The sequence below is a fragment of the Petaurus breviceps genome, unplaced genomic scaffold (genome assembly GCF_028583685.1).
Source record: "Petaurus breviceps papuanus isolate PSGF00001 unplaced genomic scaffold, PetGlider_PUasm1.0 126, whole genome shotgun sequence".
Lineage (NCBI taxonomy): Eukaryota > Metazoa > Chordata > Mammalia > Diprotodontia > Petauridae > Petaurus > Petaurus breviceps.
The window spans coordinates 76,540,826-76,560,966 of record NW_027185655.1 but is presented as its reverse complement, the minus strand read 5'-3'; the positions used below and the strand labels follow the sequence as shown (position 1 = coordinate 76,560,966).

The 20,141-nt window shown below is 39.8% G+C and overlaps 1 protein-coding gene across 6 annotated transcripts in view; it reads left to right on the top strand.

Moving 5' to 3' along the window:
- Nucleotides 1-20,141, top strand: part of PALLD (palladin, cytoskeletal associated protein) — a 543,092-nt gene that overhangs the window by 150,771 nt on the left and 372,180 nt on the right. The window contains exon 1 of one of the 6 annotated variants that reach the window (XM_069097234.1): nucleotides 20-414. The exons of the other annotated variants lie outside the window; for them this stretch is intronic. The gene's annotated coding sequence lies outside the window, so the exon portion shown is untranslated. Of the gene's footprint in view, nucleotides 1-19; nucleotides 415-20,141 lie in introns of those variants that run through there. 6 annotated transcript variants of the gene reach the window in all.

Here is a 20,141-nt window from a genome sequence, read left to right as displayed (position 1 = left end):
GAGAGAGAGAGAGAGAGAGAGAGAGAGAGAGAGAGAGAGAGAGAGAGAGAGAGAGAGAGAGAGAGAGAGAGAGAGACCCTGCTACAAACACAGCCCCCTCCTCTTAAACGACAATACAGCCAGGCAAAACTGCAACCCTTGGGCTGCATCCAGGAGCCTGACACTGCTTCCGCATTGCCAGAAGGCTTGAGTCGGGACTTACTCAGAACTGGGAGAAGGCTTTCTTTCCTGCTTCGGAGTGTTTGAGGGGGGATTGGCAGTTTAACTGCCTGCTAATTTCCTCAGTGCTATTCTGCAAACGAAGCTGAATTTAGAGGAGGGGACGCTTCGAAGAGAGCTGGGAATGGTGGAGTACGAAAAAGAGCCCTCAGACTGGCTTCTTTGCGGGGCAGGGGGTGCTCCCATTTTCCCCTGGTAAGTGGCAGCATTGGTCCTGAAAGAGTTAGAGGAAAGAAATGCCTTGAAGAGTTTTTCTGCAGAAACTTGTAGGTATCCCGGTGAAACAAGGTCTAAGAAAGAGAGAGAGAGAAGAGGAGACAGAGAGATGTGTGTGTGTGTGTGTGTGTGTGTGTGTGGACTGCCTTTCTCCCCACCCTCACCCTAGGTTTCTTAACTCTCTCCCCTTCCCAATCCTCTTCTTTCACCCCACCCTCAAGCAGGCTGGTAGGTTTGTCTTAAGAAAAGGAGAGAGTTTGAAAGAAATCGGTTTCTCTATCTTGCCTAACTGCTAATTGCAGAGGGGAAGCCTTTTACTATGGAACTTAGTGAGTTGGAAGCTATGTCAAATTGCAGACGAGTGCCCTCATCTACTTTTGATATCACAAGCAATATGGGAAATTTGGTCCCTGTGAAAATGTAGGAGCTGGAAGATCGTTTGTTTGTGGATTTCACTTGATTCTAACCCTTTGTCTGAAGAGTGAGCTGTTGTTGCCTTTCTGTTCTTCCCGCCGGTCCCCTTCCCCGCCCCCCCCCACCCCCATCCCCCCACCTCCCCACCCCCGAGCCCTCTGGAATGGGGTCCCTGTGTTACCATTCAGTAGGCTGTGCTCTTTCAGAAAACAAGTGGCGCACAAAGTACAATAGAAAGAAATGCATTCCTGGCGACTCGTGTACCATGGAAAGCATAAACTCGGAAAGTCGTGTTCCACATTATTCTTCAAGGAAACTGCTGTTGTTGTTTTAGTCAATATCAATATAGTCTTTAAAGTTGCTCTCCTCTAACCCCCTCCAAGAGCCCAGAATTGTTTTAGAAGTCTCTTTTGCCACATTCAGCTTGACTGTCAAAATGAGATACCTGGCACTAAGGATGCTGAAGGAGCTGTCTTTAATTTTGCACAGAGGAGGTAGGGAGGAGGGGAAGAGAAGAGGGTTGTTTCCCGAAGACTTGGTTCATTTTTCAGCTTTTTCATTATTAAAGAAATCAGATTAAACAAATCAAACCAGATTCTCCTCCAAGACACTGTTAGCTTTACTTGAATTCTTGTCCAGATAATACAGATGAAGTTATTACAACACTTCCAACACTCCCAAAATGACTTTTAGTGGAATCCTATGTTCCTGCTGCTTATGATTTAATGGACAATCTGCACAGTTTTCTAGACAATAATTATTTTTTAAGTGTGACCCAACCCACAATTACCCACAGAGAAGCAAAAAGGTCACTGGGTAAACCAATAGTTCTGTATTACCTTCTAATACTGACTGTAAATGCAAGAATACCCCCATAGATTGTTCCTTCTTCCTTCCCTACCTCTATTTGAAAATGAAGCTTATCCATAAGTTATCTTATGAGAAAGATTCTGGTCAAATAGATTATCAGCCTACACAATAGCTCTCTCTTGGAAACCATGATAAGCTATTAGACTTCAAAGTCTAGAGGTATGAGGTGCTCCTTATTCCAGTTGGATGTGTTCACTTTGACTACTGTTGTTCTGAGGTTGTATATTTCTATTAATAAAGTTCCCTTCACTTGGCTGAAATGACAGGTTAGAACTGGCAGCAAAGCTACCTCCTCAGAGTTAAAATTAGAAGGGTACATAGGACTTTTTAGGGACATCCTCAGTACCTCTCCAGATACACAGTTTAGCAATTACTGTAACTAGATTTCACATATTGTCAGCAACATCATATTATTTGCCTTTCAGTTGGAGTTTTTGCAGTCTGTTTTAATCATTATTAGCCAATGCATTCATTTCTTTACGGTGACTAAAGGCATATTCAACCAGTTTAAACCTTTTAAAGTTTGTTTACTTAACACGTTGAATGTCTCTTGGGGGAAAAATAAACAAAAAAGCCCACTGGCACTTGCCTATGAGGCTGAGTCCTGTGATGTGATAGCAGGTGGTACTGCTGGAGACTTTTGTTTATGCTTGGGACAAGGTAAGTGTCTCTTAAATTATTCACTGATTGAATAATTGATTTCTCACACACTGGACACTCTCCATCCATAACTTTAAGGATAGGTTGTGAATGAGGTCTTGTGCATTTGGAAATCCTTTCAAGTCTATCAAGTGACATAGCAACTGGTCCCAAATTCATGGCAACCCACAGTAAGAAATGTAGTGGCATTTGCTGCAAGTTACTCTGGCTTTCCCATTTACAAGCTTGATTTCAATGACCTTCCCATTTGCTGGTCTGCTCCAAATATGGTGCAGATTGATGGTCAGAGAATCAGTTTCTGTAAATGCAATCAAAAGTATTTCTGCCAGCTGCTTGTGGTATTTGTGTATATTTTCATTAAAAAAAAAAGCTGTTCTTTGTCTTTATCTGCTCACTGTGGTTTGTGGCATGTTGTCTTATTCTGCAGCTGTTGCAGTTTTTTCCTAAATGATTGAGTATGATGTCATGGGCTATCTCCAAACCTTTTAGTTCTTTTTTACTGGGATCTATGTTCCAGGGGTAGAGAAGGAGATCCTGCCTCAAAGTGCTTTTGGTAGCGACTCCCCGTCTACTCAGGCACATTCCACTGCCTAAAGACCAAAGCCACCAAATGATTTGCGGTCAGAGTGATTTGGGGCTGGTTAAAGATGATTTAAAAGGAAGGTTATAGGCACATGAAGTATACGGTAAAGAAAATATATTTTACTGCTTTATTGAGACCACATGGCTCCAACTTGCACTTTTTTTTAACATGAAAATCATTGGCTGGACTGACTCATGATTTTTTTCTTTGTTTCTTTTTTATTGCTGAGAGCAAAGAACTGCACTCACTATTTATTTTAAGCTCAACCTAACAGTTATTGCTGAAAAGTTTTTACAAGTCCTTTATGTTCAGGAAGACAAGGGAAGAGGAGATTATTTGGGTTTTTCCCTGGACTCAGAAAATTCATGTAGTAAAGAGGAGAGAGTTAGTTGTTCGGTGGCAGAGGAAAGTAGCTTCAGTGTAATACCCTTTAAGGGCTAAAACAGACCTGATCTATTCAAGGGAATATTCTTCTGCTTGACAGTACTGGAGAGCCTAGCAAATATCAGCACTTAGTGATGGGTGTGAAAGATGAGTTTTATCATCATCCTGAATGTTGTATGTGTTGGCAGCACAATGGAGCAGCCAACTGAAATGGAGTAGATCTTTTCCAAAGTATTAATATTGTAGGCTCCTAACAGGGGTTAGGGATGCTTTCTCCTTTGTGGGTCATAGAAAAGCATTACCTCTGGCTCTCTACTTTTCAGTAGGAAGACTAGATTCAGAGGATACGGGTTCAAATCATGCCTCTGATGCTAACTGCCTGGGTGACTTTAGACAAATCACTTAATTTCCCTGGGCCTCTGTTTCAACTTATATAAAATTAGGGAGCCGGATGGCCTCTGAAGTCTTTTTTCACTTTACTGTAATCTACAATAGATGGAACACTGGACCTAGAGTCAGGAAGATGTGAGTTGAAACCTAGCCTCAGATATTTTCTAGCTGTGTGACCCTGGCTAAATAACTTTACCCCTATCTGCTTAAATTTCCTCATTAGTAAAATGGAGATAACCAATTATACTTCTCAAGGTGATTATGATGATAAAATGATCTGAAATTTGTAAAGTGATTTACAAACTTTATGCATTATATAAATGGGATTTTTAAAAATTAAGGCTAAGTTGCCATGACAGCCTTTTCTACATGAATTACCAGAAAATGGCTAAAGACACTTAGTCCCACTAAACAGGGGTTATAGGTCACATTTCCATTGCATTTTACCATGTATTTTTCCATAATGACTCTGAAAAAGTAGAACACACAAATGTTATTTTCCCCATGTATTTGAGGGAAAGAAGCAACCCAAAGATGGAGACAGAATGCCAGCTGTGAAGGCAAGAAGAGCTGGATTTCAACCCTACTTTAGAACTTAATGAGCTTTGTGACCCTAACCAACTTATTTAGCATTGATCTTGATGAAACTCAGGCAGCTAAGTATAAGTATTGTAGACAGGCTATAGCGCAATTGTCGCCACCCAAAGAAATCACAGGTTCTTGACCTATTTTGATATTGATTCACACGTGAAGGACGTGGAACTCAAAGAGGTTAGGGTACTTAGCCAGACTCTCAGAGTTAAAAAGTGCTAGAAGCAGGACTCGGGTATAGGTCTTCCTAATTCCAAGTTTCACACAGTTTCCACTGCACCAGGTTGCCTCATACACTATGTACAACATAATATTACCAGGCAGTAAGCATTGAGTGTTAGTATCACTTCACCTTTGAGGTTTGGTCCCATGCTGTTTCCATTTCCTGGATATGAGGTATAAAAATGCCCAGAAACATCATGTGCATAGTTTTTAAATGGAAGGGACTTTAAAAGTCATCAAGTCTAACCCCCTTATTCTACAGATGAGGTAACTGAGGTCCAGAGAGGTTAGGGTAGCTAATGTTATGGCATAGTGGATAGAGTGTTAGACTGGGAGTCAGGAAGACCTGAGTTCAAACCCTGCCTCAAACAGTTATGTAACCCTGGAAAATCACTTAGGCTTTCTCAGTTTCAGTCTCCTCATCTAAAATAATAAAAATAGCACCTACTTCACAGAGTTGTTGTGGGGATCATGTGACTTAAAACTCTTTGCAAACCTTAAAGCACTATCATTAAGTGACTTACCCAGAGTCACAATCGCTGATAGGGGTTCAAAGCCAACTCATCCTGATTCTCAAATGTAGCACTTTATCTGCTTCACTCTGCTGCCTAGAAAGCTATCATATCACTGAATGATCTTCAATTATGATTGTCAAACTGCTTCGTAAAACTCTGATGTGACGGGTTATGTGTATACCCTGACGTTTATCAGCTAATCATCCATGAGCTGAAGAGTCATGGCTGATTATTCTGTCATTGTGCTTGGAAAGATGTACTTCAGGAATCTTTTCATTGCTGGCCTCTGTTCCATCTGGGGTCAGTCTGGTTTCCTAATGTTTTCATTCATGAATTTAAAGTCTCTTCTTCACCTGCATGTAAATGCCAAGGCTGGGAAGGATTTGGGGAGGCAATGCTATATAATGGGAAGAATGCTAGATTAAGATTCAGAAAATGGTTCCTAGTCTTGAATCTACCACTTATTAGATAAGTGACTTCCCTGAGCCTTAACTTCCTCATCTTTTAAATAATACTTGCACAAGCTATTTCCCAGTGTTGTTGTGAGAAAAGCTGTTTATATTTGAACTCATAGAGATTTGAATAGTTATTAAACCTTGGTGTATAGATGAGTAGTTGTCTTTCAACTGTCACTTAACCTCTGGTTTCAAACTTCTTACTGACAAAATGAAGAGGTTAGACTAGATGGTTAAAGTTCCCTTCTTAATGGTTGTCTAATGAATCACTAGCTGGAAGGGATTTAGAGAGTTCACTTAGTCATTCCTCCAGCTTTCCAGCTAGGATCACAGATTTAAAGCTGGAAGAACCCTCAGAGGTCATGTCATCCAACCCTCTTATTTTACAAGTGAGAACACTGCAGTCCAGAGAAGTGGATTGCTGGAGGTCACACAGGTACAATTCCATTCCAGCTCCTCAGATTCCAAATCCAACATACTTTCTTCTATACTGTGCTCATATCCCTTCAGTTACTCCCAAGTAGCTTTCAACAGAATGATTCCTTACTCCTTGTCTCTTATATGATGGCATATCTCTGTAGCCCTGGTCAGATTTCTGAAAAAAATAGGTATTAGTGGTTGCCCACACAGAGGCAAACAGGTCATTTTGAGCAAAATGATAATGCTATATTTTTCCTCACACTGCTCAGGAATGCATGTGAATGTCCTCTGAGCATGGTTATTCCTTTCCTGTCTGATAAATCATTCCAGAAAGATAATTCTCTGCTCTTTTCGGAGAGCCCTAAAGCAGAAAGCAACTCTAAATTAATCCAGTCCATATTGCAGGGATGGCTAAGCTTTTTCTGTAATGGGCCACATGAAGCTATTTGTTGTTGTTAAGTCGTTTCAGTTGTGTCCAATTCTTCATCAGTCCATTTGGGGTTTTCTTGGCAAAGACATTGGAACAGTTTGCTATTTCCTTCTCCAGCTCATTTTATAGACAAAGAAACTGAGGCAAACAGGATTAAGGGACTTGTCTAGGGTCACACAGCTAGTAAGTATCTGAAGCTAGATTTAACTCACAAAGATGAGTCTTCCTACTCCAGCCCTGGTAATCTATCTACTGTACCATCTAGCTGCCCATGAATTTTTTTTGGAAGTAGACTGTTTTAAAATTCTGGTTCTTTTTTTTTTTTTTGGAGGAGGGAAGGCAAGGCAGTTGGGGTTAAGTGACTTGCCCAATGTCATACAGCTAGTAAGTGTCAAATGTTTGAGACCAGATTGGTTCTTTTAACATTAATGCAAAAGCAGCACAATGACAGTGATATCGGACAAGCAGGAAATATTATAAAAAATAGAAAGATGAATAGATAGATAGATAGAGCGAGCATCTGTTAAACACTTACTATGTGCCAAACACTATGCTAAGTTCTGAGGATACATATATAAATAAGCAAGACAGTTCCTGCCCTCAAGGAGTTTATATTCTAAAGGGGAACTGAAATGGGCAGGGAGCAGTCCTCCAATGGCAACATGGTATGGAGATGTCAGGGAAGTGGCCCTAATACTTTACCTAGGTCAAGGAAACATAAGTTAACAGTTCACCTAGTAGAAGCATGAGACCCAGGGGTGGAATCCAAGGTTTCTGTGAAGGGGGTCAACCATGACAACTGCTCAGACTGTGAAACATCATACTGAAATCATTCCCAATTCATTTTGGTTGCTAGCACTTTTCTCTAAATTCTTGCCCAAATTCGTGGGTGAATTAGTTGTCTGCTAGGCTTTTTGAATTAGGAAAATGTTCTGGGATTGTTCCCAGTCTTCATAACTCTCATCTACAGAAGCTACAAATCTGGTTTCTGGAAATTTTCCTCAATGTCTATGATTCACCTACTTCCTTTAAGCTCTGAAGATTTTGGGAAAGTCTGTCCTCACCTTAGACTTTTCCAATTCTCATTTTTATCTATGGTCAGTCTTTGAAGATGCCACTTCTCACCAGGCAATATGATGAGAAGAAGGCTGGAATGTGGTGTAGAGACCTGTTTCCAGGCAAGGTAAAACAACAGCTCACATATTAGAGCCTGGGGCCCAAGAAACAAAGCCCAAGGTTGTGGTAGAAGCAGGATGAGGATGATGGCTGGCTTGTAGACAACATGAGGAAGATGGATAGGAAGTTGGCTGCTGACATGGTAATAGTGAAGTAATGAGACAGCCCAAGTGTTGCATTAGTATGCGAGGAATTATAAAAGACTTCAGGGAAGATTTCATGTGTTGGGCAAATCATCTATGGGAGATATACGGAAACACAAATAGCATAGAATGAGAAGGTATGAATAAGATGCAATCTATATTAGCAGAAGGAATCACCTATATAATTGGTATCACTAATTTCTTAAGGATAACCTAATAAACTTATTTTCATATAAAGGTACATAGTTATAGGTTTAACGCTAATTAATGATCAATTTCAGTCAAGTCTGAATGGGTATTGAACAAAGTATGGTTCTTGAAAGATAGTGGATCTATTTAGTCAGAGCTTATCCCAATTCTTATCCCAGATTTACATCACTAATGGTGACTCTTAGATTTTATTTCAACCAAATAATAATAATTTTAATAGCTACCATTAATGTAGTCTTACTATGTGCCAGGCATTGTGCTAAGTAAGTGCTTTACAATTATTATCTCATTTTATCCTCACAAAAGCCCTGGGAGATAGGTGCTCTTTTCCCCATTTTACAGATGAGGAAACTGAGGCAAATAGCAGTTAACTGACTTAGCCCAGGGTCACACAGCTAGTGTCTAAAGTCAGATTTGAATGCAGGTCTTCCTGACTCCAGGCCTTATGCTCTATCTACTGCACCACCTTGCTGCATATTACGAAAGATAATGTACTTTCAGAGATCCAGATGGACCTGAACGTTGCCCAAATTTTATCCATATAGCGAGAAATATCAGCTAGGCAGGACCTGCCTCACTTTGTATCTGTTAGCTTATTTAGTTTTAGTTTTGTTTTGTTTTTTAATCTGAGACCATGTCCCAAAAACAGAGAGGCCATAATTGATGTATAGGCTAATAGTTAGCAGTGTAAGATGGCTAAGAGGCAATCCTATGTTTTGCATTATATTTGTATTAACCTTTGCATTATATTGCTCAGAATTACTAGGAAGGTCTATATTATGTTCCTATTGCTAGTTCTGGGAGTAACAACTCAAGAAGGATTTACACAACTTGGAGATGGTTCACAAGAGCCATAAATACGATTTAAGTATTAGAAAAGAAATTTATTAGGAAAGATTATTCCTAATAAAGAGGAAATAGTAAGAGTGATTCTGCAGGGATCTCAAAGAATCCATAAGGGTCCTAGAAGAGCAGAGGAGATAGACCTCATTCACCTGAAGTGAGGATCATAAAATCTCAGAAGTGGAAGAGATCTCCCAGATCATCTAGTTCAGCCCATACCTGCCTAGCAATACCTTCTTCAACACACCTCTGACAAATGATCGCCAAACCTTCCCTGTAAAGGCAAGTGATAAGAAACTCAATCGATCTAATAAGCATTTATTTCGTATTTGCAATTAGCCAAGCTCTGTTCTAAGCACTGAGAATACAAAGACAAGTAAAGACATGCCCTGTTGTCAAGCAGCTTACTTTCTAATGGAGGAAGACAGCATATAAAGGGAAGCTGGAAGAGACATGGGGGGGGGGGTAGGGAATTCACATGGTTGGCATGGTTTGGAAATAGCTAGAAAGTGATGTGGAGGCCTAGTTCCAGGCAAACTAACACAAACACTCACCTATCAGAGTCCAGGGTTCCAGAGGTAGAGTCCAGGTTCCAGTGGCAGAGGGATAAGGAAGATGCCAGAGTACAGGCAAAGCAAAAAGAAAATAAACAAAACTTTGGTTTTGATTTCTGTCTCTGTGAATAGAAAGGAATAAGGTAAACAGAATGAAGTATAAGGTGAAGCACTTCATTATATGTATGAATCCTCAGTGAAGGAAATCCACTATTAATCACACTGCCTCTCAATCTGACCTCAGCACTGCTGCCTGGTCTTGGTGGAGGAAGGTAGCAGTGGTCACAGGAGAGCCTAGTAACTCTCAATACCAGCCTGTCACCCCTCTTTATTCTCTCTCTTTAGGGTCCATCTCTTCTCCTTCTCGGTCTTGTTAGCCAGACTCCCAGAAAACTAAATGCTCAGATTCTTTCTCCTTGACCCCATACATCTGAGTACATGGGCTGCCATTTCAGCAGCAGTCATCAGGATGAGAGAAACCTGGCCATTCTGTTTCCTACGGAGTATCTCTCTTGTACGGTGGAGAAACCTTGTCCAAAGCCTACACATTCACTCACTTCTCATTCCTCACTCTTTGCAGATTTGCACTCTTCTCCCATGAGAAGATAGAATACTGGGATGGAGTTAGGTCAGATCTAAATCCACATCTGATCTCAGATACTTACTGTGTGATCCTGGGCACTACTGTGCCTCAGTTTCCTCAATTGTAACAAGAGGGTGATATTAGCACCTAACTCCAAGGGTTGTTGTGAGGATCACATGAGATAAAAATTGTAAGGCTTTTAGCACAGTGTTTGGCACATGGTAGCTGCTACAAAAATGCTTATTCCTTCCCTCCCCCCTCTTTCAGGATGAATGTCATAACAGACAATAAATTTCCATCCTGATTCTCAGATGTGTATGTCCTTGTCAGACAAAGATCATATGCCAAAAAGACAATCCTGACTCCCAAGGAGCTAACATTTTATTAGAGGTAACAAGAACGTGCATATGGATATATATTTATATACATTATCATAAGTAGAATAAATCCAAGTAGTTAAATACAAGCTAGCTAGTGAAGAAGGGCCTTAAATATTGTAGGGAATCAGGAAAGACTTTCATGAAGAAGGTGGTGCTTGAGTTACTAAGGAAGGGGTACATTACAGGCATGGAGAATGCAAATGGATCCACCAGAGATAAGAGACTGGAGTGTCATGTTTGAGAAACAAAACAGAGTCAGAGTGACTGGAACGCAGAAGTGATACAGGAGGGTGAGCAGTATATTATGAGGCTAGAAAGAGAGTGGGATCAGTTTGTGAAAGGCTTTTAATGCCAAACACAAAAGTGTCTTTTATCCTAGGGGCAAAAGAAAGTTATTGGAACTTATTGATATGAAGGTGAAGTCATATCTGCATTTAAGGAAAAACACTTTATAAGTTATGTGAAAGATGGAATGAAATGGGGGCAGATTTGAAGCAGGGACAGCAATTAGGAGACTGTCAATAATCTTGGTGAGAGGTGATGAAGACTTGAACTAAAGTAGTACTTGTATGAATAGAGAGAAAAAATCAAACTCAAGAGGTATTATGTATATAGAAACAGCAAGATTTGGCAATTGATTATAATAAAAAAGTGAGGAGTCAAGAATAATGCTGAGGTTATGAATCTAGGAGACTGGAAGAATAGTGACCACTTTAAGATAAATAGGAAAGTTTAGAAGAGGCATAGTTTTGAAGAGAAAGATGAGTTCTCTTTTTGGCATGTTATATTTGATATTATTCTAGGAAATGAAGTTCAAAATGTCCAGTAGGCAATCAGTAATACATGAATACTGGGGCTTGTTATATAGATTTATAAATCATCTTCATAGAAATTAATTAAACTCATGAAAGTTAGTGAGAATAAGGAGAGAGAGAATCACCAAAGGAGACAGAGAGAATAGACCACCCCCTCCCCGACAGAGTCTTGAGAAATACCCATAGTTACAGGTCGGAAAAAGAGATTGAGAGGGAGAGGTCTGACACATAGGAAAAGAAACAAGAGAGGGAAGTTTCATGAAAACCAAGAGAGGAGAGGCTGTATAGGAGAAGAAGTTACTCAGTAGTCTCAGATGCAACAGAGAGCTCAAGAAAAATGAGGCCTGACAAAAAGGCCTCAGATATGGCTGTTAAAAGGTCATCAGTAACTTTGGAGACAGTGGTGTCAGTTGAATAGCCAAACCTCAAAGGGTTAAAGAGTAAGAGGAGAAGTATAACTAAAGAAAATATTAATTGAAGTCAGCTACCATCTTGCCCCATGAAGTCTCTGAAGTGCTTTCTTAAAGCATTGAAAATACTTAAGACCCATAGTCAATGGAGCAATGGACCTGGCACCAGGAGACCTGTGTTTGAATATTGTCCCATATTAGTATTTGTGTTATCATAGTTTCTTAGCCTCATTTTCCTTATCTGCAAAATGGGGGTAATAAAAGTACTTTGCAAACTTTTCACACCTTAACACACTATAAATATCATCTGTAGCATTCAATAGACTATAAGAGAGGTGGATAGAATAATTTGCTTTTTTGTAATTGAATAAAATTAATGGCATGTAAATTCATCTTCGATAGACTCACCTAAAGCATCTTTAGGATAACTCTACTAGCAAACAGGGATGATATGCACTTCTTTCTGTTTTCTGTATGGTTTTGATATCTTTCACTAGGTTCCTAAATTTTGAGAACTTTTTATTCCACATAGTTTGAAGTTCTAAGTGACTACACTACAAGCACTGTTCTTAAATGCTTACCGATTGTTATCATTGTAATTGCTATTATTACTGGTGCAACATCCACAATCCATCTCCTTGCTGGCCTGGGGCTCCCCCCCTTAATCCCCAATCACTTTTTGGACATACTTTTGCCATAGTAGGTCATTCTGTGTTCTAACTGTAATTACCAAGAAATGTGGTACTAACTCAAATCTTTTCTACTACAATTTCAACTAGTCTCCCTCTTTGTCCACAGCAGAAGACAAAGATTGCCACATCTGTGATGATCTTTCATGGACATGAAAAAGTTAAATCTCTAATTAGCTTTTTCTTCACTTAAGCTAAATGATATCATATCCTTTAGTCTTTTCTCATAGTTCTTATCCTCCAACTATTTCATCATCTTTCTTTCTATCTTCTGAATTGTGTCCAATTTCCTCATGTCTCTCAAGCTGTGAAGTCCAGAAATCGACAAAGTGCTCTCATAAAGGTATGATAAGTGAAGATTACCTCATCATTCCTGAAAACCATGTTCCTATTTATGCATCCCAATACACTCACTTTTAAAATAATAGCCCTGCATTGTGGGCTCATGTCCAATTTGTCATCCACTATGACCATGAGAGCTTTTTTTAGCTGTATTTTTATAGTTGGACATAAAAGTTAGCTTCTTTTTTTAGAGGATGAGTTCTTCTCTGTGTATTAATTTGGCACTGATTCCTACTGAATTTGATTCTTTTCATTTATGACAACTTCTATACCTTACCAAGGGAATTTTGAATTCCTGTCTCCTTATGCTCAATCTCAATCCTATCACCAGTGGCTTTGAACCCTTGGAGAAACCTTGGAATCCATTTGGGTTGTAAGAAGATTTTGTAAGTCCTTTGAAGTCCAATTAGTCATTCATATTCATCAATTCAGAATCAGGAAAATGGGACTCTCTAGGGTAATTGCCACAGTGGAAATTCACTTGAACTTCAATGGATAGCCAATAACTATAACTGTTAGCTATGAAAAAACAGACCACTGAGGTACCCCCTAGGAAACTCCTCATGTGGTCATAGCTAGCTCTGAGATGCCTCTATAGTCCCACCCTAAAGAAGACCTGTGCTTGTTTCAGGCCCCCTATGAGAATACTCATATTTTTCTCTAGGGTTTTAGGCATAGTAATGCAATTTCATCTAATAATGTATTGAGAAGAATAATTTCCAGACTGGAGGAGTAACCATCTTTCTGTACTCTCTCCATAGGTTTTCATTATTACTAATTTAGTATTTAATTGGGGATCTTCAATTTGTTCTTTTTTTAGGTTTTTCAGTTGCAAGCCCAATTTACTGACCTCTATTTTCTCTATTTCATTCATGTATTCATTCAGGGATATAAAACTTCCCCTAAGAACTGCTTTTGCTGCATCCCAGAAGTTTTGGTATGTTGTATCATTATTATCATTCTCTTGAATGAAATTACTGATTGTTTCTATAATTTCTTGTTTGACCCACTCATCCTTTAGGATTAAATTATTTAGTTTCCAATTAGTTTTTAGTCTATCTTTCCATGGCCCTTTATTGCATATGATTTTTATTGCATCATGATGTGAGAAGGATGCATTTAATATTTCTGCCTTTCTGCACTGAATTGTGAGGTTTGTATGCCCTAGTACATGGCCAATTTTTGTGTATGTGCCATATACCTCTGAGAAAAAGGTATATTCCTTTTTATCCCCATTCAGTTTTCTCCAGAGATCTATCATATCTAACCTCTCTAAAATTCTATTTGCTTCCTTAACTTCTTTCCTGTTTATTTTGAGGTGAGATTTATCAAGCTCAGAGAGGGGGAGATTGAGGTCCCCCACTAGTATAGTTTTGCTATCTATTTTTCCTCTAATTCCCTTAACTTCTCCTCTAGAAATTTGGCTGCTATACTGCTTGGTGCATATATGTTAAGTAAAGATATTGCTTCATTCTCAATGGTTCCTTTTAGCAGGATATAGTTACCTTCCTTATCTCTTTTAATTAGATCTATTTTTGCTTTTGCTTTATCTGAGATGAGGATTGCTACCCCTGCTTTTTTTACTTTAGCTGAAGCATAATATATTCTACTCTAGCCTTTTACCTTTACCCTGTGTGTATCCCCTTATTTTAAATGTGTTTCTTGTAGAGAGCATATTGTAGGATTTTGGTTTTTAATCCATTCTGCTATCTGCCTCCATTTTATGGGAGAGTTCATCCCATTCACATTCACAGTTATGATTACTATCTGTGTCTTTCCCTCCATCCTATTCCCTCCCTTGTTTACGTTTTTGTTTCTTCCTTCTCCCTTCCCCTTCTTAGGAGTTTTATCCTTTTGAACACTACCTCTCTCAGTATTCCCTCCCTATCCCCCCCTTTATCTACCCTTTACCCTTACTATTATTTCCCTCCCTTCTAACCACCCCCTTTACTACCCCCTTATCCTTCCTACTGTCTGTAGGGCACATTAGATTTTATACTTAACAGAATATGTTATTCCCTCCTTGAACCCAAACCTATGAGAATAAATTTCATATAGTACTTCTCTCCCTCCCTCCTTTCCCACTATTATAATAAGTTTTGGTGTCTTTTCATGTTAGAATCCTAATCTTGACTGATTATGGTGATCTCACCTTGAACCAGAACCAATGAGAATAAATATGATATTCATCTCCCTCCCTGTCCTGTATGATCCTGACTGTAGTTCCACAATATTTGAATTGTTTCTTTCTGGCTGCTTTCATTACTTTCTCTATAACCTTCTTATTCTGGAATATGGCTACTGTATTTCTTAGAGTTTTCAACTTGGGATGTCTTTCAGGAGGAGTCCAGTGAATTCTTTCAATAACTATTTTACTCTCTGATTCTAGGACCTGAGGACATTTTCTTTGACAATCTCTTAGAAATGTTGTCCAGGCTGTTTTTTTTCATCATGGTTTTTCTATATACCAATAATTCTTAAGTTATCTCCCCTGGTTTTGTTCTCCAAGTCAGTTGTTTTTTCCAGTGAGATATTTTACACTTTCTTCTAATTTTTCAGTCTTTGTTTTGTTTCACTGACTTTTGGTGCATCGTAGTGTCCTTAGCTTCAATTTGACAGATTCTAATTTTTAGTGAATTATTTTCCTCGGTTAGTTTTTGAAACTTCTATTTTAGGGATGTATTTTTTCCAGTTAGATTGTGAACCTTCCATCCCAGTTCAAAAATTTTACTCTTTAAGGATTTGTTTTCTTCAGTGAATTTTTTTTTCCAATTTGGTCAATGCAGATTTAAATTTATCTTCTACCTCTCTAATTTGGCTTTTAAAATCTTTCTTGAGCTCCTCCAAGAATGCTTTTTGGGCTTGAGACCAGTTCACATTTCCTTCTATGGTCTCAGGTATGAGTATAGAATCCATGTTGTCTTCTGTATTTGGTTGTTCTTGCTTGCTATAATAGGATTGTATCTTTCTTGATTTCACAGTTTCCTTCTTGCCCATTGTGATTGCCTGTGTCCTGACTTTTACAGTGGATTTCTGCTTCTGGGGTACAGAAGGCTCTGACCCATGCTTCTGTGATAGTAATGGCAATTAAAGATTCCCCTGTATTGGCTTGGTTTTCAAATTGATTGTGTTAAAACCCAGAGTTTGTTAATCCCACCTGTGGGATGGGCTTGTTGATGTGAAAAGAAAGTCCTGAACTGGGAGGAGCTGGTGATGTAGATTTGGAGAGACACTAGAGAGAGGCGGAAGATCTTTTTGGAAGCAGCACCTCGTGGAGAGAGAGAGACTAAGAGAATTGCTGGTGGCCGCTTTGAATTGCCCTGGACTTTTGAGACCTGCCCCCTGAGCTGCCAAGGACTGAGGAGACATGGCTGTTTTGCTGGTACTTTGTCTGTCTGTTTTGATGTTGTTTTGCCAGTTTTGTCCACTGGTGAAAGACAGTCCTTTTGTTGAAGAAGTCCTGGAACCTGGCTGTTCGCTAAGAAGCCCTGAGACTGTCCTGCAGACAGAGAGTGAATACTGTCCACTGGTGAGGGACAGTACTGTTGTTGCAGGGGTCTGGAGACTGTCCTGCAGACAGAATGAATACTGTCCACTGGTGAAGGACAGTGCTGTTGTTGCAGGGGTCTGGGAGCCTTTCTGTTGGTTCAGAAGCCCTGAAGAAGGATTTTCTTGTTGTATGTTTACAGAAATCCTGGGAGAGGGCTTTGCTAATGTGTTCAGGGGTTCTAGGACTGTTCTACAGACAGAGGATAAATTCATGAAGGGATTGGCAATGTATCTTATGGCCTTGCTAAGCCTTGTCTCCCCAGGAACTAAGATTGCTGAGAACTTGCCTCTTGTCAAGATGAAGAAAAGACCTCCATTTGGGTATTAAGTGCTGTGTTTAAACTTGATGTAACTCTGGGGTAGATTCAATTGTGATCCAGGGGTGGGGAACTTTTGACCTTATGTTTGGAAACTAGTCTCCATTTGAGAAGAGGGGCTTTGTGGTGGACTTAATTAAGGTATAGCCTAGGGGTGGAGAAGTATTTAGAACAGGGACTTTGTAATTGATTGAATGATTGGAAGGTCCTGGGGTGGGGTAGTACTTGGAGATTATTTAATCACACTTAGTAAATGCTGTATTTTGAATGATGTCATGTTTTAATCTTCTCTGTTCTTGGTTGGTCACTGAATAAAATGGAGAGCACCTATGCTGGTATTTTGAAGCTGGGAAGTTGCCTTTGCTTGGCATTATATTACAGCTTCTCAGGCTGGGAGCTAGGGGTTTGGTTGTTGACTTTATGTGCAGTAGCCCCTGGGTTTATAGAATGAGGCCAAGGCCAGGACTCTCAGTATTTCCCCTGGGTTACCCTGAGGTTCAGAGTAATTTTGGGGGGAGGAGTGGTCTGGCCACTTCAGGTTTCCACCTCTGTGCCCCTGGGTTACAGCTCAGGCTGCTATTTGCAGATTCCCCTGGTGGTGCTAAGGCACACCTGGGCTTTTGTTGTTAAGGCTTGCTGGCTCCACCCCCCTGGGCTTCTGGATCTCCTGCTGGTCAGCTGAGATGGGGATTCTTGGGAGGACTCCTAACCCTTCTCTTCAGGCTTGGCACAGCTTCTGTCACACCCTTCCTTTTGGACTCCCAAGCCTCAGGCTATTTCTACTGTTTCAGGATTTTACACTGGGTAGGGCATTAATCTCTGGATTTTCAGAGTCAGGGAGGAGGATTAGAGCAGCTAAGGTTTACTCTGCCATCTTGGCTCCCAGAAGTTGGAAGTTCAGGTAGGTGATTTTTAGATATCCAGGCTGCAGGCTGATACCCCAGGAGAAGCTGCTACCTCAGGCCAGGCCCTGCACTTTCTCTTACCCAATTCTGACCAATTCTCTGTCCAGTTGTGAGACATCTGTGAATCGTCCTTTGGGTGGTTGGATCCACTGGCTGGGGCCATTCTAACTCTGCTTTGCTGTGCTGAAAGGTCCATGCTGGTGCAAACCCTCCCCCCCACTCCCGCCCCATACACTCTGAGTTCCCCCTCCCCAGACTTACATGGGCACTTTTCTGGGCTGGGAATCTGCTATGCTCCATCTCCCAATGGATTCTGTCACTCTAAAATCCGTTCAGATTCACTTTTTAAAGGTTAGTGATGGAATTCATGGAGGAGCTAGAAAAGTTCCTGCTTCCATTCCACCATCTTAGCTCTGCCGCCCATCAAGACTTCTCTTGTAGTATTGTGTTCAGTTCTGGGTATATGATAGTAGTCTTAAAGTATTGGAAGGATTATCCTATGGAAGAGGGATCTGATTTGCTCTTTTAGGCTCTAGTCAGCTAAACCAGAAGCAATGGATAAAAGTTGCAAAGAGAGCAATGTAAGCTGGTGTAGAGAAAACCTTCCTAAGAGTTAGTACTATCTAAATGGACCATCATTAGAGACAGTGACTTCGCCCTCCTTGTAGGTCTTCAAGCAAAGGATGGATGACCAGTTGTTGGTTAGATTATAGTGGACATTATTATTGTTTAGGAAATGGACAGGAATGAAATTGAGGTTCCTTCAAAATCTGTCATTCTGTAATTTTCTATAGCCATAAAATCTATACCCTTAGAGGAGACATGTACTCTGGAGCTTATATGGAATTTGATGAATTTTGGGGGTGTAGGATATAAAACTTCATCTCAGGGCTCTTCCTCAAGATTTTGTTACTTGTAAATTTTCCAAGAGGAAAATCCATATCTTCCTTCCCTCTAGCCAGAACCCTCTTGGTTCTTACAGCCCAGACAGTTGGCTAAGCACTTTCCTTTCTGCCTCAAGCCCTGGTTTTCAAACTTTGAATTGTTTGCAATAGAGCTGAATCCTTTTGTCAACAAAGTATAGGATTCTTTGGAATTCAGTTCAAGCAAACTTGTGTTATATCACATAAGCTATCCAGAAGAGCTCACCTATAGTCTATAATTTTCCCCTAAACATTGCAAAGTACCTTTTTTCAGTGCCTATTATATAGTACACACTTTAAAAATTCCTGTTTATTGATTGATTCATTCTCTTAACTTGCTTATAATGTTCACTAATATAAACTTTTATCTCTATTTTATAAAAGTGGAAATGGAAACTGCAAATTAACATGGTGGCATAGTGGATAGACAACCAATCTTTTGACTCTAATAACTGTGTGAGCCTGAGCTAGTTACTTTATATCCTGGCGACCCCAGGAAACTTTCCTGGACCATAAGTTGCAGAGGAGGTACCAATCTGGATTGGTAGAAGGAGTTTCCTTACCTGAAAATCATCGAATTTAATGAAATCACAGTTTTCATTTATTAGTTGCTATATAAATGTTATATATTTCTATTAGTTGATTTCTACTTCTTTTCTATTTATTTTCTAGTTACAGCATCCTTTGTGATAGTATAACTTAAAAATAGGGTCATAAATAGCCATTCTGGTACATTTGGGGTACTATCCTATATAAGGACACTCAAGTGCCAGATGGGTCCCCAACAGCAAAGAAGACACTGAAAAGACTGAGGATTGCATCATCAAAGCCTTCTAGGTGACTTTTTAGAACGCTTCCAACTGGAAATGTGGTATAGTAGGGAGAGGTGGTAGCCTTGGAATTAGGAGAACCTGTGTTCAAATCCTGCTTCTGATACCTAGCTACCTGTGTGACCCCAGTTTAACGGGAAATAATAGGACAAAGGTACAACACTATAGCTAAGTCCAACCTTTTTACTCTCGAGTCTCCTATCCTATGATATTTTCAATAACATTTTTCCAGACCAAAAAAAAATCTCCTGATATGGGTTATAATGATTTTTGGAAGGAGTGAGAAGGGAAGGGAAGGAGAACCAGAACCATGATTTCATTAACTTAGTAAACTTCTGTAAGAAATCTCCCTTTCCTGATGTAGGTCAGTACCTGCTCTGCAACTAGTCTGACAGTTCTGAAAGATTAAGTTGCTTCCTCAGAGACACAGAGCCAATATGGGTTCTAGTTCTTCCTGACCTTATCTAGTACCCCTAAACCTCAGTGTCTCTCCAAGGAATTCTGTCTCTAAAATACCATATCTTGAGCATCCATGAAGACTGGAAAAGAGAGAGCAGGGAAATGTTTTAAGCTAAACCATTTGATGTTTGGATACCTAGCTTCCTAGTCTTTGGAGCAATAACCTGACATAGATACTGCTGCCCCAGAAAGATAAATTTATTGTCTGTGTTATCTCCAGGTCACTGAATGGCCATTTAAAAAGAATCTCAAAGCATTATTGTACAGATTTCTGTCTCTGTCCCTGTGCTCTGGAGATAGTGAAGGAAAGCATCCTTGCTATGCAGGAAAGAGTACTGTCTCTGGAGTAAAGAACCTGTGTTAAAATCCCATCTCTGATACTACTTGTGTGACCTCATACAAGTCACTTAACCACTCTGACCTCAGTTTTCTTCTCTGTAAAATAAGGGTCACATTGGACTATGTGACCTGTGAGGTCCCTTCTAGCTCTAAGCCTATGTACTATGATTTTCTAACCACAGTGAATTGCTTTCTGTTAATATTCATATCACAGTGGATAGATTGTGGGATTCAGATTGAGAAAGATATTAGTTCAAATCCTTCCTCTCATACTTACTAGGTGTGTGAACTTGGTCAAGTAACTT